Raw genomic sequence first — 14,678 nt, forward strand, 5'->3', positions numbered from 1 at the left:
AATATGTGGCACACACATACAACTGAATAGTGTCCAGCAATAAAAAGAAATGAAGTACTGTGCTGACCAGATAGCTCGCTTAGTTAAAGCGATGTCCCAGTACACCAAGGTTGCGGATTTGATCACCAGTCAGGCCACATACAGGAACAAGTAGGTCTGTCTTTCTCCCTTCCTGTCTCTCTAAAACCAACAATTTTTTTTTTTAATTTTTAAAGAAATGAGGTATTTATACTTGTTACAATAAGGATGAACCTGGGAAACATTGTGCTAATTAAGAGAAGCCAGCCTGACCAGGCGGTGGTGCAGTGGATAGAGCATTGGACTGGGATGCAGAAGGACTCAGGTTCGAGACCCCGAGGTCGCCAGCTTGAGCATGGGCATATCTGGTTTGAGCAAGGCTAATCAGCTTGGACCCAAGTTTGCTGGCTGTAGCAAGGGGTTCCTCGGTCTGTTGAAGACCCGTGGTCAAGGCACATATGAGAAAGCAATCAATGAACAACTAAGGTGTCGCCACGAAAAACTGATGATTGATGCTTCTCATCTCTCTTCGTTCCTATCTGTCTGTTCCTATGTATCCCTCTCTCTGACTCTCTCTCTGTCTCTGTTAAAAAAATAAATAAAATAAATAAATAAAACTGTCTTAAGAGAAGCCAGTCACCAAAGGCTATACTGTATGATTCCATTTATATAAAATGTCCAGAATAGGCCCTGGCCAGTTAGCTCAGTGGTAGAGCGTCGGCCTGGCATGCAGGAGTCCTGGGTTCGATTCCCGGCCAGGGCACACAGGAGAAGCACCCATCTGCTTCTCCACCCCTCCCCCTCTCCTTCCTCTCTGTCTCCCTCTTCCTCTCCTGCAACCGAGGCTCCATTAGAGCAAAGTTGGCCCAGGCACTGAGGATGGCTCCATGGTCTCTGCCTCAGTTGCTAGAATGGCTCTGGTTGCAACAGAGCGAAGCCCCAGATGGGCAGAGCATCGCCCCCTGGTGGGCATGCCGGGTGGATCCCGGTCGGGCGCATGCAGGAGTCTGTCTGGCTGCCTCCCCATTTCCAACTTCAGAAAAATACAAAAAAAAAATGTCCAGAATATGCAAGTTTATAGAGACAGAAAGTAGATTGGTGGTTGCTATGGAAGCAGAGTGGGATGGGTATGGGGGTTTCTCTTAGGAAAGATGAAAATGTTCTACAATTAAATTGTGATAATGGCTGTACAACTCTACAGCTATACTAAAGAACTTTGAATTATACACTTTAAATGAGTGAATTGTATAGAATGTAAATTATATCTTAATAAATCTATTTTTGAACATCTGGAAGTCCTGTGTCCCAGGGAACCCCCAATCACTCAGGCAAACCAGGAGGGTTGGTCCCCCTAATTCCACCCTCATTCATATACAATTTTTCAAAGAAGGAACAAAGGTGTTAGGGAAAAAAAGGCAGGATCAGGAATGTCAATGTTTTTCTGTGACAACACTGCACAACAATTGGCCCCGAAACGTAGTCATTTACAAAGCAAACATTTATTTCTTGCTCACAGGTCTGTGGGTCAATTGTGCCTCTACTGGGCCAGCTGGGATCAGCTGGACTTGGGTGTCTGCATCTCACATTCTGTTACCAGGCGGTGACTGGGCCTGGAGTGGGTCTGTCTCGGGCGCACTGGTAGCGTGTGAGTTCTTGACTACATGCAGGAAAGATTTCACAGCACGAGTCCTGGTGATTTGGGGAGAGTACATTTATTACAGTGCAATGAAGGAAGGGCTTAGGATAGAAGAAGCAACAGGAGAGGGCCTCGGTGGGGCTGCTTTGGCTCTCTGGAAAGTCAGAAGAAGAGGGGGCTTTGGAGACAGGTTCAGGGAGTCTCCAAGGGAGAAGCTGCTACAGCCTTCCCTGGTTGCAAGTCTCCTGGAGGCCCTTAGAGTAGGAGAGAAAGGTAGAGGCATCCCTGAGTAGTGCTTTTCAACCGCTGGTCCACAGGCCAGTGCCCTTCCACCAGAAATTTCATGCCAGTCCTCAGAAGAGTTAACCACCCCGATATTGTATGAATATTATAGACCCAATGACCTAATTGCATTTGCTTATGCTCAGGGTGCTTGCCACTCATCAGCCTGTACCATTGATGGTAATACTATTGCCTGACCTGTGGTGGTGCAGTGGATAAAGTGTCGACCTGGAACACTGAGGTTGCCAGTTCGAAACCCTGGGCTTGCCCGGTCAAGGCACATATGGAAGTTGATGCTTCTTGCTCCTCCCCCTTCTCTCTCTTTCTCTCTTCTCTAAAATAAATAATTAAAAAAAAAATACTCGAGGTTGTCTTAGACATCTTTTGTAAATTGTAGGCTTGTTCAAACAATCTTTGGCACCATGCAGAGCATTTACAAATCATGCAGGATAGACAAAAAAACATTCAGAAAAACTTAAGTAGCAGTATTTAATACATTGTACATATGGAGTTAGGAATCCAAGCACCAGCTATACACGTTGCTCCGTTAATGCAAGGTAAGAAAGAAACTTTATTTGTTGCATTGTTTCTATTTCTAGCCAGATAGGTCACTGGTCCCCCAGTGTAAACACGTTGAAAGCCACTGCTCCAGAGAGCATTACACTGGGTCCTTTGACTTGAGGCAGTGGGAATCCTAGGGAGGGTCTTAGGGGAACGTCTTAAGAAAATATCCATTAGCTTTCTAGTTGTGTCATTCAATACACTGATTCATCAAACTGTGCATTAAGAGGTATCAGGGTTATTTTCTGGTTAGTTTCAGTTTTAAGGAACATCATCAAAGAGGGCTCAGGATCAAGGCCAGTCTGCTCTGGGGCATTCTATGATGTGTAAACTATTTTCTCCTAAGTGTTCTTGGTTAGGGAAGATCAAACTTTGTGATTCATTAGCTGGCTGTAAATTGCTCATATTGTTTGGCCTTGTTTAACTGTTTGTCTCAGTTTCCCATATTCCACTTGTCAAGGAACTTTCCTAGCGTCTTACCACCCTGCCTCAACTCTAGGACCTAGGCTAATGCAGCATTTCCTGGGCGTGCTCTCCTCTCACGGATGTCACCGGCAGAAGCGTCCAAGCTATACCGTGCAAGTGTGCATAAAGCCTCCGCCAGGATATAGCTCACTTCAGTGGTTCTCAAACTTTTTGAAGTCGGGGCGTATTTAAAATCCTACAAATAACTGTAGGCACACTACATACAAAATTCTGAGAAATATCGTATAATAATTAAGTCAATTTTTTTTGTGTGTATTTTTCTGAAGCCAGAAATGGGGAGAGACAGTCAGACAGACTCCCGCATGCGCCCGACAGAGATCCACCCGGCACGCCCACCAGGGGTGAAGCTCTGCCCACCAGGGGGCAATGCTCTGCCCCTCCAGGGCATTGCTCTGCCGTGACCAGAGCCACTCTAGCGCCTGGGGTAGAGGCCAAGGAGCCATCCCCAGGGCCCGGGCCATCTTTCCTCCAATGGAGCCTTGGCTGCGGGAGGGGAAGAGAGAGACAGAGAGGAAGGAAGGGAAGGGAGTGGAGAAGCAAATGGGTGCTTCTCCTATATGCCCTGGCCGGAATTGAACCCGGGTCCCCTGCACGCCAGGCCGACGCTCTACCACTGAGCCAACCGGCCAGGGCGTAAGTCAAATATTAAAGAAAAAAATACAAAGTCCAAGCGTGCTTTTATGGTAATTAAATGAAATAAATATGACAAAATTAAATTTATTCTGACATTAAAAAAACATTTTTATGTTACATTTTTTGAGTTATGCTTTTTAGAATTTGTATAAAAGAGGGGTTAAAAAATAAAAAAAGACAAAAAAGTTATCTTTTTATATATATATACATTATTAGTAAGATTTAGTAAATTTGGCAGGCCCCGGCGCGAATGTGTTAAGTTTTTTCATTCTTGTGTTTATGAGAAACATGAGCCTGATGTGTCCTAGCTATTTCTTCAATGTTTGGACAGATATTTGAAAGGCAAACTCTTATTTCCTCATCAGTACATTGAAGAAGTCCTCTCTTTTTACTCTTGTCTTGAGTGCAGAAATCCCCCAACCATACATATCATCTTAACTTTACACCAAACAAAGTATAGAAGAAACTTGCCACCAGTCTTTCTGGGAAACATGGGGGGTAGTGTAAACCATCCAGCACCACAGCTTAACAGCCTTTTGCAACCTAATCAGGCAAGTAAGGTGGGGGGTTGGCCAGACTGTCAGTTTACAGCCAATTCCCCACACCTCTGTCCCCCAAAATCTAAACTCCAAAAACCCTGTGGTTTTTCTGGTCCCCAACAGGCACATATTTCTCTGGAATACCATAGGGTGCACCTGGAAATCTTCTAGATTTCCAACCCCCAGCTGTGGACCAGTATTGGTCCATGGGCCTACCGGTCCACAGAGAAAGGATAAATAACTTACATTATATTTGTTTTATTTATATTTAAGTCTGAACAATGTTTTATTTTTTTTAAATGACCAGATTCCCGGCTCAGTGGTAGAGCGTCGGCCTGGTGTGCAGGAGTCCCGGGTTCGATTCCCAGCCAGGGCACACAGGAGAAGCGCCCATCTGCTTCTCCACCCCTCCCCCTTTCCTTCCTTTCTGTCTCTCTCTTCCCCTCCCGCAGCCAAGGCTCCATTGGAGCAAAGTTGGCCCGGGCGCTGAGGATGGCTCTGTGGCCTCTGCCTCAGGCGCTAGAATGGCTCTGGTTGCAACAGAGCGATGCCACAGATGGGCAGAGCATCGCCCCCTGGTGGGCATGCCAGGTGGGTCCCGGTCGGGCGCATGCGGGAGTCTGTCTGGCTGCCTCCCCATTTCCAACTTCAGAAAAATACAAAAAATAAAAAATAAAAATAAATAAAAAATAAAAATGACCAGATTCCCTCTGTTACATCCATCTAAGACTCACGCTTGACGCTTGTCTCGGTCACGTGATACATTTATCCGTCCCACCCTAAAGGCTGGTCTGTGAAAATATTTTCTGACATTAAACCAGTCCGTGGCCCAAAAAAGGTTGGGAACCACTGTTCTAGAGTGCACCTGGAAATCTCCTAGGGTGTACCAGTGCGCCCTGGTGCACACTTTGAGAACCACTGGCTTACTTTATAGCTGCTCACATTCCATTGGCCAACAGGTTGCACTGCCAAGCCCCAAGTCAGTGGTTGGGAAAACAGTCACTGCCTAATGAGAGGCACTGAAGTCTCGAGGTAATGGGGCTGGGCATGAATCTCAGCGGGAGCAGTGGAATACAACCAGTTCCAGACTTAACAACGGTGTGAAAGCAATACTCACTCAGTAGAACTCTCACGTTGAATTTTGGCCTTTTCCCGGGCCTGAGATATGCAGTACGATCCCCCTCCTGATGCTGGACAGCGGCGGTAAGTCAGGGCTCCCAGTCAGCCACACGATCACGAGAGTAAACACCTCGTAAGCTACAGTGAACTACGTTCCCAGAGTTTTTTGGATACTGTGCTCTGTGTTTTCACATCCCATGATGTCCACAAAATGTCCATCTGTGTGCTCAACTTTCTGAGAAGGGGAAGGCAATGAATCTTGAAATGAAACTCAACTGCCCAACTGTAAGCTAATGTGTGTTCTGAGCACATCAAGGTAGTCTAGGCTAAGCGCTGATGGTTAGGTGTGTTAAATGCATTTCCAACTCATGACAGGTTTATTGGGAAGTAACCCCACTGGAAGTCTAGGAGCATCTGTGGTTGGGAACCAGCTCATCCACCACAGCTACCAGGCCACGTGCTTGCCATTCCTGCTCTGTAAGACATCTGTCTAATGTCTGCTGCATCAAGATCTTTTTTTTTTCTTTAATAGAAATTACTGTATTTTAAATTCTAGTAATACTAGTAAAAACATCAGACAATACAGAAAACTGTGAAATGTAAAAGCGGTAATTCAGGGCTAACTGATGTTAACAGCTTGATATTCATTCTTTTACAATTTCTTCTATATGTAACTGTATTGCTATTATTTTTAACATGACCAGTATTTTATATACTGTTTTGTAATCTCTGTGGTCAGTTAAAATTTTATGAATACCTTTCCATATAAAAATATAGAACATTATTATTTTTAATGTTTGAATAAATTTTTCAACAATATTGCATCATAACATATTCCCATTTTTTATGTTTACTTCTGACCTACATTGTTATTCCATTTTTTGCCTCAACACAATCATAGCATATGTTTGTAGGTTTGCACACGTTATTTATAAATTGTTTCTCATGTTGTTACAATCCAGATAGCTATTCTTTTTGGTGCTAACACACCATCATTTAATTAGCCAATTCTTCTTGTTGGGACATTGTTGTTATTTCTAGTATGTGGTTATTTCCAAAAATACTTATTGCACTTGATTGAGTTTTTCTGCCTTCTTTTACTTATTTTTTATTCACTTTAGAGAGAGAGAGAAGGATGGGGAAGGAGCAGGAAGCCTCAACTCCAGTATGTGCCTTGACCAGGCAAACCCAGGGTTTTGAACTGTCAACCTCAGCATTCTAGGTCGACACTTTATCCACTGTGCCACCACAGGTCAGGCTTTTTCTGCCTTCTTTTCTATCCTCATGCCAAGTAGAGATGGGATGGCCTTTGGCATTTTCCAACCGTTGAGTTCAGTGGTAGTTTAGTGGTTGTAGTTTACTGGTATAGATTTATATAGCTCATAGCCATTTCCCTATAAAATTATTGATAGCTGGCCTGAGTAGGAATGACTTTGGGAAATTCTGTGGCCACTAAGCTGATTCAGCTCATTTTGCAATGCCAAAGTGCAGGGGCAGGAGTCATTTGATGGTATGAGTGTGCCCCACAGTGCCTGGCACCAGAGACACACGTGGGCAGTGGAGGAGAAACAAGGTATGAAACTTATAGAGCTAGACCCAGTCCAGGGGAAATAGTGGTCGCATCTGCTATACGGGAAAGGCCATCTAGGAGAGAACAAGGCTGATACACAGAAAGAGGCAGAGACTGAGATGGAAAGGACACCCGGTGGCATTAGCATCCTGGGCCGGTTATTCCTAAGCCTGCCTGTATCCCTGTCCTTCCCACATTTAGGCAAAAAGCCCTTTCTTGAAGTTCATAAGCCAATAAACCCCCCACTTTGTTTGAACAAGAGCCCTGAAGTGTAGGCACTGAGCTGGTGCTAACACCACAGCTTCTGGGCCAGTGCTAGAGCTAGAAAAATGGACAAGAATTTAAACAAATCATTATAGCAGGTTGTGCCAAGTTCATAGCAGAGGTATTCCAGCTAGTTCAAGAGAAGGGGACCACTGACTATATGGAAATGAATAAAATATCCCCGAGGAGTGGGAATCTACTGAGTTCAAGCAGTGAACACTACTAAAACATCTTTGTCAGGTCATTTCTCATCTTTTGGATGAGTTTAGAGTAAGTCTTAGAAATAGGATTACTGAGCTAGAGAGCATGGACATATATTTATCATGGCTTTTGTAGATTTCTACAGAATACCAAGGAAGTTAGGAGTGAAGCTACACCCCTACACATATATCCTTAGCCTTCAAACGGCCCTCTCTCCACTTAGAGCTCTGTCTAGACTTACTTCCTGCAGCAGCCTACTGCCTGTCCTGTCTCCTCACGGAGGCCCTACAATGCTGCGGACAGTAAGAGCTATACCAAAGGCAATGCTTCATCCCAGCTGGGGCTCCGGCACAGGGGACGTTATAGAGGGTGGTCTTGAGCCACTTACTGCTGGAACAGAGGCCATTCATTCCCACCTCTCCTATCTCCCAGTCCATCCTTCCTGTTTTAGGAATCTCATATCCCAGGGCCAGTCTGTACCCTCTTTCCTCTACATGCGGCTATCTCAACGATTAAGATTCTAATTCATGGCCCTGGCCAGTTGGCTCAGCGGTAGAGCATTGACCTGGCGTGTAGGAGTCCCGGGTTCGATTCCTGGCCAGGGCACACAGGAGAAGCACCCATCTGCTTCTCCACCCCTCCCCCTCTCCTTCCTCTCTGTCTCTCTCTTCCCCTCCCGCAGCCGAGGCTCCATTGGAGCAAAGATGGCCCGGGCGCTGAGGATGGCTCTCTGGCCTCTGCCTCAGGTGCTAAAATGGCTCTGGATGCAACAGAGCGATGCCCCAGAGGGGCAGAGCATCGCCCCTGCTGGGCATGCCGGGTGGATCCCGGTCAGGTGCATGTGGGAGTCTGTCTGACTGCCTCCCCCGTTTCCAGCTTCGGAAAAATGAATAAAAGAAAGAAAAAAAAAGATTCTAATTCATGCCTGACCTGTGGTGGCACAGAGGATAGAATGTTGACCTGGAATGCTGAGGTCGCCAGGCTTGCCTAGTCGAGGCACATATGAGAAGCAACTATGAGTTGATGCGTCCTGCTCCTCCCCCACCCCACCTTTTTTTCTCTCTCTCTCCCCACTCTCTAAGATCAATAAATAATTTTTTTTAAAGTAGGAATAAAAAAGATTTTATTTATTGATTTTAGAGAGGGGGTAGAGAGAGAGAGAGAGAGAGAGAGAGAAGGGGGGAGGAGCAGGAAGCATCAACTCCCATATGTGCCTTGACCAGGCAAGCCCAGTTTTGAACTGGGTCAGTTTTGAACCGGTGACCTCGGCATTCCTGGTTATACTTTATCCAATGCACCACAGGTCAGGCCAATAAATAAACTCTTAAAAAATAAAATGATTCTAATTTCTTCCACAATTGCTCATTTCACAGTGACAAGTACCTAGCAGAGGGGAACCGCTAAGCCCAGCTCCCTTCGCAGGCTTGGCGCACAGGGCTCACTCAGCAGCCGGGCGGGAGAAGGAGCCCCTCTTCACAGTGGCGCACGATCGCTCTGCGACTTGCAAGTCCTTTGATCTCAGATGACTTATTTCTCTCAGATTCAGTTTCTTTGTAAATATTTTGGAGCTAATATCTACCCTTTCATTCATTTAACTACTTAAAGCTCACTGATGGGCAGTGTGGTGCTGTAGTGGAAAGAGCAAGGACAAGGGACAGAAAGAACCAGAGATCAGTCTTGCTTTTACAACTAACCACATTTCACTAAATCTAAGACACCCCCGGCCCTGGCCGGGTGGGCCAGTGGATGGAGCCTCAACCCGGTGCACCAGAGGTCGCAGGTTTGATTGCGGCTTTGATCCCCAGTCAGAGCACACATCAGAAGCAGCTGATGAGTGCACAACTAATTGGAACAACTAATTGGCACAACGAGTTGATGCTTCTCTCTCTCAAATCAATGGAAAAAATTTTTCAAAATAAATAAATCTAGGACATCATGGACTGCAAGATGAATCATTATTTTATGTACCCCTAAGACAAAAATGCTGCCAAATTCCAACTCAAGAATTTCTTATGTCTTGGAATTGTATTTTATAATTATTAAAAGAGCTCTGTTAGACTTACTGACATATATATATATACATATATATACATATATATATACATATATACGTATATATATATATTTTTTAATTTAGAGAGAGACAGGCAGGCAGACTCCCACACGTACCACAACTGGGATCCACCCGGCAAGGCCCTACAAGGCGATGCTCTGCCCATCTGAGGCCGCAGTTCCAAGCTATATTAGCACCTGAGGCTGAGGCCATGGAACGATCCTTAGCGCCCAGGGCCAACTTTGCTTAAATCATTCGAGCCATGGCTGTGGGAGGGGAAGAGAGAGAAAGAGATAAAGGGGGTAAGGGGGGAGAAGAAGATGGACGCTTCTCCTGTGTGCCCTGACGGGGAATCAAACCCAGGACTTTCACATGCTGGAGACAATGTTCTACCACTGAGCCAACCAACCAGGGTGACTTACTGATATTTTGACATAGATTTTTATTACACAGCCCTCCTCATATACATAGAAATGAGAATGTAAGCAATATAAGTTGGTTAAGGCTGTCAAAGCTCACTGAACAAAGACCATCAAAAACACATCTAGGCCCTGGCTGGTTGGCTCAGCGGTAGAGCATTGGCCTGGCATGTGGAAGTCCCAGGTTTGATTTCTGGCCAGGACACACAGGAGAAGTGCCCATCTGCTTCTCCACCCTTCCCCCTCTCCTTTCTCTCTGTCTCTCTCTTCCCCTCCCGCAGCCAAAGCTTCATTGGAGCAAAGTTGGCCCAAGCGCTGAGGATGGCTCCATGGCCTCCACCTCAGGCACTAGAATGGCTCCAGTTGCAATGGAGCAACACCGCAGATGGGCAAAGCATTGCCCCTTAGTGGGCATGCCGGGGGGTGGTCCCAGTCGGGCGCATGCGGGAGTCTGTCTCTCTGTCTCCCCGCTTCTCACTTCAGAAAAATACAAAAAAACAAAAACAAAAAACAAACCACATCTATACTAAAAAACAGGTTTACTTAACTTGCTGCGGTAAAGGAGGGTGCACTCTAGGAACCCCTCGTGTGTCTGCTTAATTTGGGCTTTTGTTCCACAGACTATAGAGGGTTAGGGAAGTGGGGACCAGTTATGGACTGAATGCTGTCGAGCAGAAGCAATTCAGAGACTGGGTATCTCTGTAACGTTAGTCAGGAGGCAGGAAGGTGCAGGCAGGGCTAGAGGGATCTTTTGGTAAAAAAAACAGCAACCATGCCCGACCAGGCGGTGGCACAGTGGATAGAGCATAAGCCTGGGACACTGAGGACCCAGGTTGAAGCGCCAAGGTTGTTGGCTTGAGCCCAAGGTTGCTGGCTTAAGTAAGAGGTCACTGGCTCAGCTGGAGCCCCCCTACCCCTACCCCACCCCCCCGTCAAGGCACATATGAGAAGGGAATCAATGAACAGCTAAGATCTGCAACTATGAGTTGATGCTCCTCATCTCTCTTCCTTCCCTGTCTGTCTCTTTTTTTTCCCCCCAAAGTGAGAAGCAGGGGAGGCAGACAGACAGACTCCATCTGTGACTGACTGGGATCCACCCAGCATGCCCACCAGGGGGCGATGCTCGGCCCCTCTAGGGCGTTGCTCCACTGCAACCTGAGCCATTCTAGTGCCTGAGGCAGAGGCCATGGAGCCATCCTCAGCGCCCGGGCCAACTTTGCTCCAATGGAGCTTTGGCTGCAGGAGGGGAAGAGAGAGATAGAGAGAAAGGAGAGGGGGAAGGGTGGAGAAGCAGATGGGTGCTTCTTCTGTGTTCCCTGGCTGGGAATTGAACCTGGGACCTCCACATGCCGGGCCAATGCTCTACCGCTGAGCCAACCGGCCAGGACTGTCTCTCTCTCTTGCTGGAAAAAAAAAAGCAGCAATCACTCAGAAACAAGCAAAGTCATTTTTGTGGTCACAAAGTGGCCTCATCTATGTCTCATCACATCAATGTCTGAATGGGATCCTTCCCAGACCCAACTCTAGAGTGTGTATGTGTGTCTGTGTATGTCTGTGTGTCTGTGTCTGTGTGTGTTAGCTTCCATATACCGACAAACAATTCTCCTACACCAGCAGGGTATCAGCTTATTATGACATTATCTACCCAGAGATAGAAGCAGAATCCACAGGTGAAAGGCGCCATCCCAGAAGACCACTCTTCACTTCAGATGCCAGTCGGGCTACAAATTGGAGGCTCTAACAACTGCCTCCAGCTCAGGATGTTAACTGCAAGTCTGGTTATACTTCTGGCTGACTAGCTAGAAATCAGAGGTTTACATGACTCCTTCCTTGGGTTCAATTACTTTGCTAGAATGACTCACAGAACTCAGGAAGACCCATTTACTCACTAGATCACCAAAATCCCGAGGTCGGTGGCTTGAGCACTGGCTCATCCGGCTTGAACACGGCTTACCAGCTTGAGCAAGGGTCCACTGGCTTGAGTGTGGGATCATAGACATGACCCCATGGTTGCTGGCTTGAGCCCAAAGATCACTATATTGAAGCCCAAAGTCACTGTCTTTAGCCCAAGGTCACTGGCTTGAGCAAGGGGTCACTTGCTCTGCTGTAGCCCCTGGTCAAGGCACATATGAGAAAGCAGTTAATGAACAACTAAGGGGCCGCAATGAAGAACTGATGCTTCTCATCTCTCCCCCTTCCTGTCTGTCTGTCTCTATCTGTCTCTCTCTCCGTCTCACTCTGTCTCTGTAAAAAAAAACAAGCCTGATATCCTTGAAAGTAACAAAATTATTCACCTAAAACATACTGTAATCTATATAGACTAGTTCATATCTCCTCTCCCCCAACCCCAAACTACTACAGTCATGTGTTGCTTAACCACAGGGACACGTTCTGAGAAATGTGTCGTTAGGTGATTTCATTGTTATGCGAACATCAGAGTGCCCTTACACAGACCTTGATGGTCTAGCTAGCCCATTGTTCCTAGGCTACAAATCTATACAGCATGTTACTGTACTGAAACCTGTAGGCAGCTGTAAGACAGTGGTGTTTGTGTATCTACATGTAGAAAAGGTACAGTAAAGCCCTGGCCAGTAGTTCAATTGATTAGAGCATCGTCCCAATACACCAAGGTTTTGGGTTCAATCCCTGGTCGGGGCACATGCAAGAATAAACCAGTGAATGCATAAAGAAATGGAAGAACAAACGTTTCTCTCTTTTTCCCTTCCTCTCTCTCTAAATCAATCAATAAATAAAAAAATTAAGGGTACAGTAAAAATACAATATAAAAGATAAAAATGGTACACCAGTATAGGGCACTTACTACGAACGGAACTGCAGGACCAGCAGTTGCTCTAGGCGATTCAGTGAGGAGGGTGAGGGGTATGAAGCCCCAGGATATTGCTGTACACTACTGCAGACTTTATAAATGCTGCACATTTAGGTACACTAAATTTATAAAAAATATTTTTCAGACCCTGGCCAGTTGGCTCAGCGATAGAGCGTCGGCCCCGTGCATGGAAGTCCTGGGTTCGATTCTAATCAGAGCACACAGGAGAAGAGCCCATCTACTTCTCCACCTTTCCCTCTCTCCTTTCTCTCTATCTCTCTTTTCCCCTCCTGCAGCCAAGGCTCCACTGGAGCAAAGTTGGCCCGGGTGCTGAGGATGGCTCCATGGCCTCCACCTCAGGTGCTAGAATGGCTCCAGCCACAGCGGAGCAATGCCCTAGATGGGCAGAGCATCACCTCCTGGTGGGCTTGCAGGGTGGATCCCGTCCTGTGCACGCGGGAGTCTGTCTCTGCCTCCCTTCCTCTCACTAAATAAAGTATATATTTTTTTTCTTTAATAATAAATTAACGTTAGCTTACTTTTTCACTTTATAAACTTTAAATTTTTAAAACTTTTTTACTCTTTTGTAATAATACTTAGTTTAAAACACAGGCACATCATACAGCCACACAAAAGTATTTTCTTTATATCTTTCTGTAAGCTTTTAATTTTTTTCACTTTTTAAACTTTTCGGTTACAAACTAGGACACACACTCACACAGACACACACACACACATTAGCCTAACCCTATCCTGCACTGTCTTCCACCTGGACTTATTTTCCTCACTAGAAATTCTTTAAGGCCAGTAACAGACAAGGAGTTGCCATCTCCTATGCTAACAAAGCCTTCTTCTGGAGCGTCTCCTGAAGGACCTGCCTTAGGCTCTTCTTGAGGAGGGGGTCACCACTTTCAGAAAGCCTATCACTGTGAGGTCAGTAGGCCATAGGAATTTTTCAGCCCCATTATCATTTTACCGGGACCACTGTCATATGTGGGCAAGACTGTACATTATTCTGAATTACTACTGTGCTTGGTCTGATACAGTGGCATTTTTTTTTTCTGAAGTTGGAAACCGGGAGGCAGTCAGACAGACTCCCGCATGCACCTGACCAGGATCCACCCGGCATGCCCACCAGGGGGCAATGCTCTGCCCATCTGGGGAGTTGTTCTATTGCAACCAGAGCCATTCTAGATACTGAGGCAGAGGCCGTGGAGCCATCCTCAGTGCCCGGGCCAACTTTGCTCCAATGGACCCTCAGCTGCAGAGGGGAAGAGAGAGACAGAGAGGAAGGAGAGGGGGAAGGGTGGAGAAGCAGATGGGCGCCTCTCCTGTGTGCCTTGGCCGGGAATCAAACCCTGGACTCCTGCACGCCAGGCCAATGCTCTACTACTGAGCCAACCGGCCAGGGCCGACGATATAGTGGCATTTTAAAATGGATTTTCAGTGTCCAACATTTTCTCCACTAAAATCTCAGGAAGCCTTCTACAGCAGCCGGAGAGGCTCATCTATGACACACAGGATTGAAATGCTGCGGTGTCGGGGCAACTGGACCCTGGTCTTGGGCTCCCAAGGACTCCTGTGTGACCTTGGGGAGGTTCACAGTCTCTGGACTCACGGTTAAAAACTTTAAATCATAGGAAGCATTTATCTTAGTCACTTCAGATCTTGCTTCCGGGTGTATTCTCTGGATCAAATAAATTGCTGTATTATTAAAATTAAAAATAATAAATAAAAACTATAAATCATAAACTTTACAGATGGTTTGCATACGTCCACATTCCACTTGGCTTTTCATCTTTGCATGTCCCTTCCCTAGAAGGCTCCACGATGTTTTTTTATTATTAAATAGTCTAAGAAAACTGATAATGTGCCCAAGATCACAGAGCTGGCGGACTGGAACTAATTCCAACTCCACTCTTCCTCGCCAAGGCCCTTTCCAGTCCCCCACCGGTTCTTTTCCCGCCGGGGGCATCTTCTAGCGGCGGAAGACTTGGTCAGGGAAAGGCAGAGCGACCCCGATCAAAAGCTCTCACGCCAGCAAAATATGCCAGATTAGCATCTCACCGG

This window comes from Saccopteryx bilineata, chromosome 1 (genome assembly GCF_036850765.1).
Source record: "Saccopteryx bilineata isolate mSacBil1 chromosome 1, mSacBil1_pri_phased_curated, whole genome shotgun sequence".
Taxonomy (NCBI): Eukaryota; Metazoa; Chordata; class Mammalia; order Chiroptera; family Emballonuridae; genus Saccopteryx; species Saccopteryx bilineata.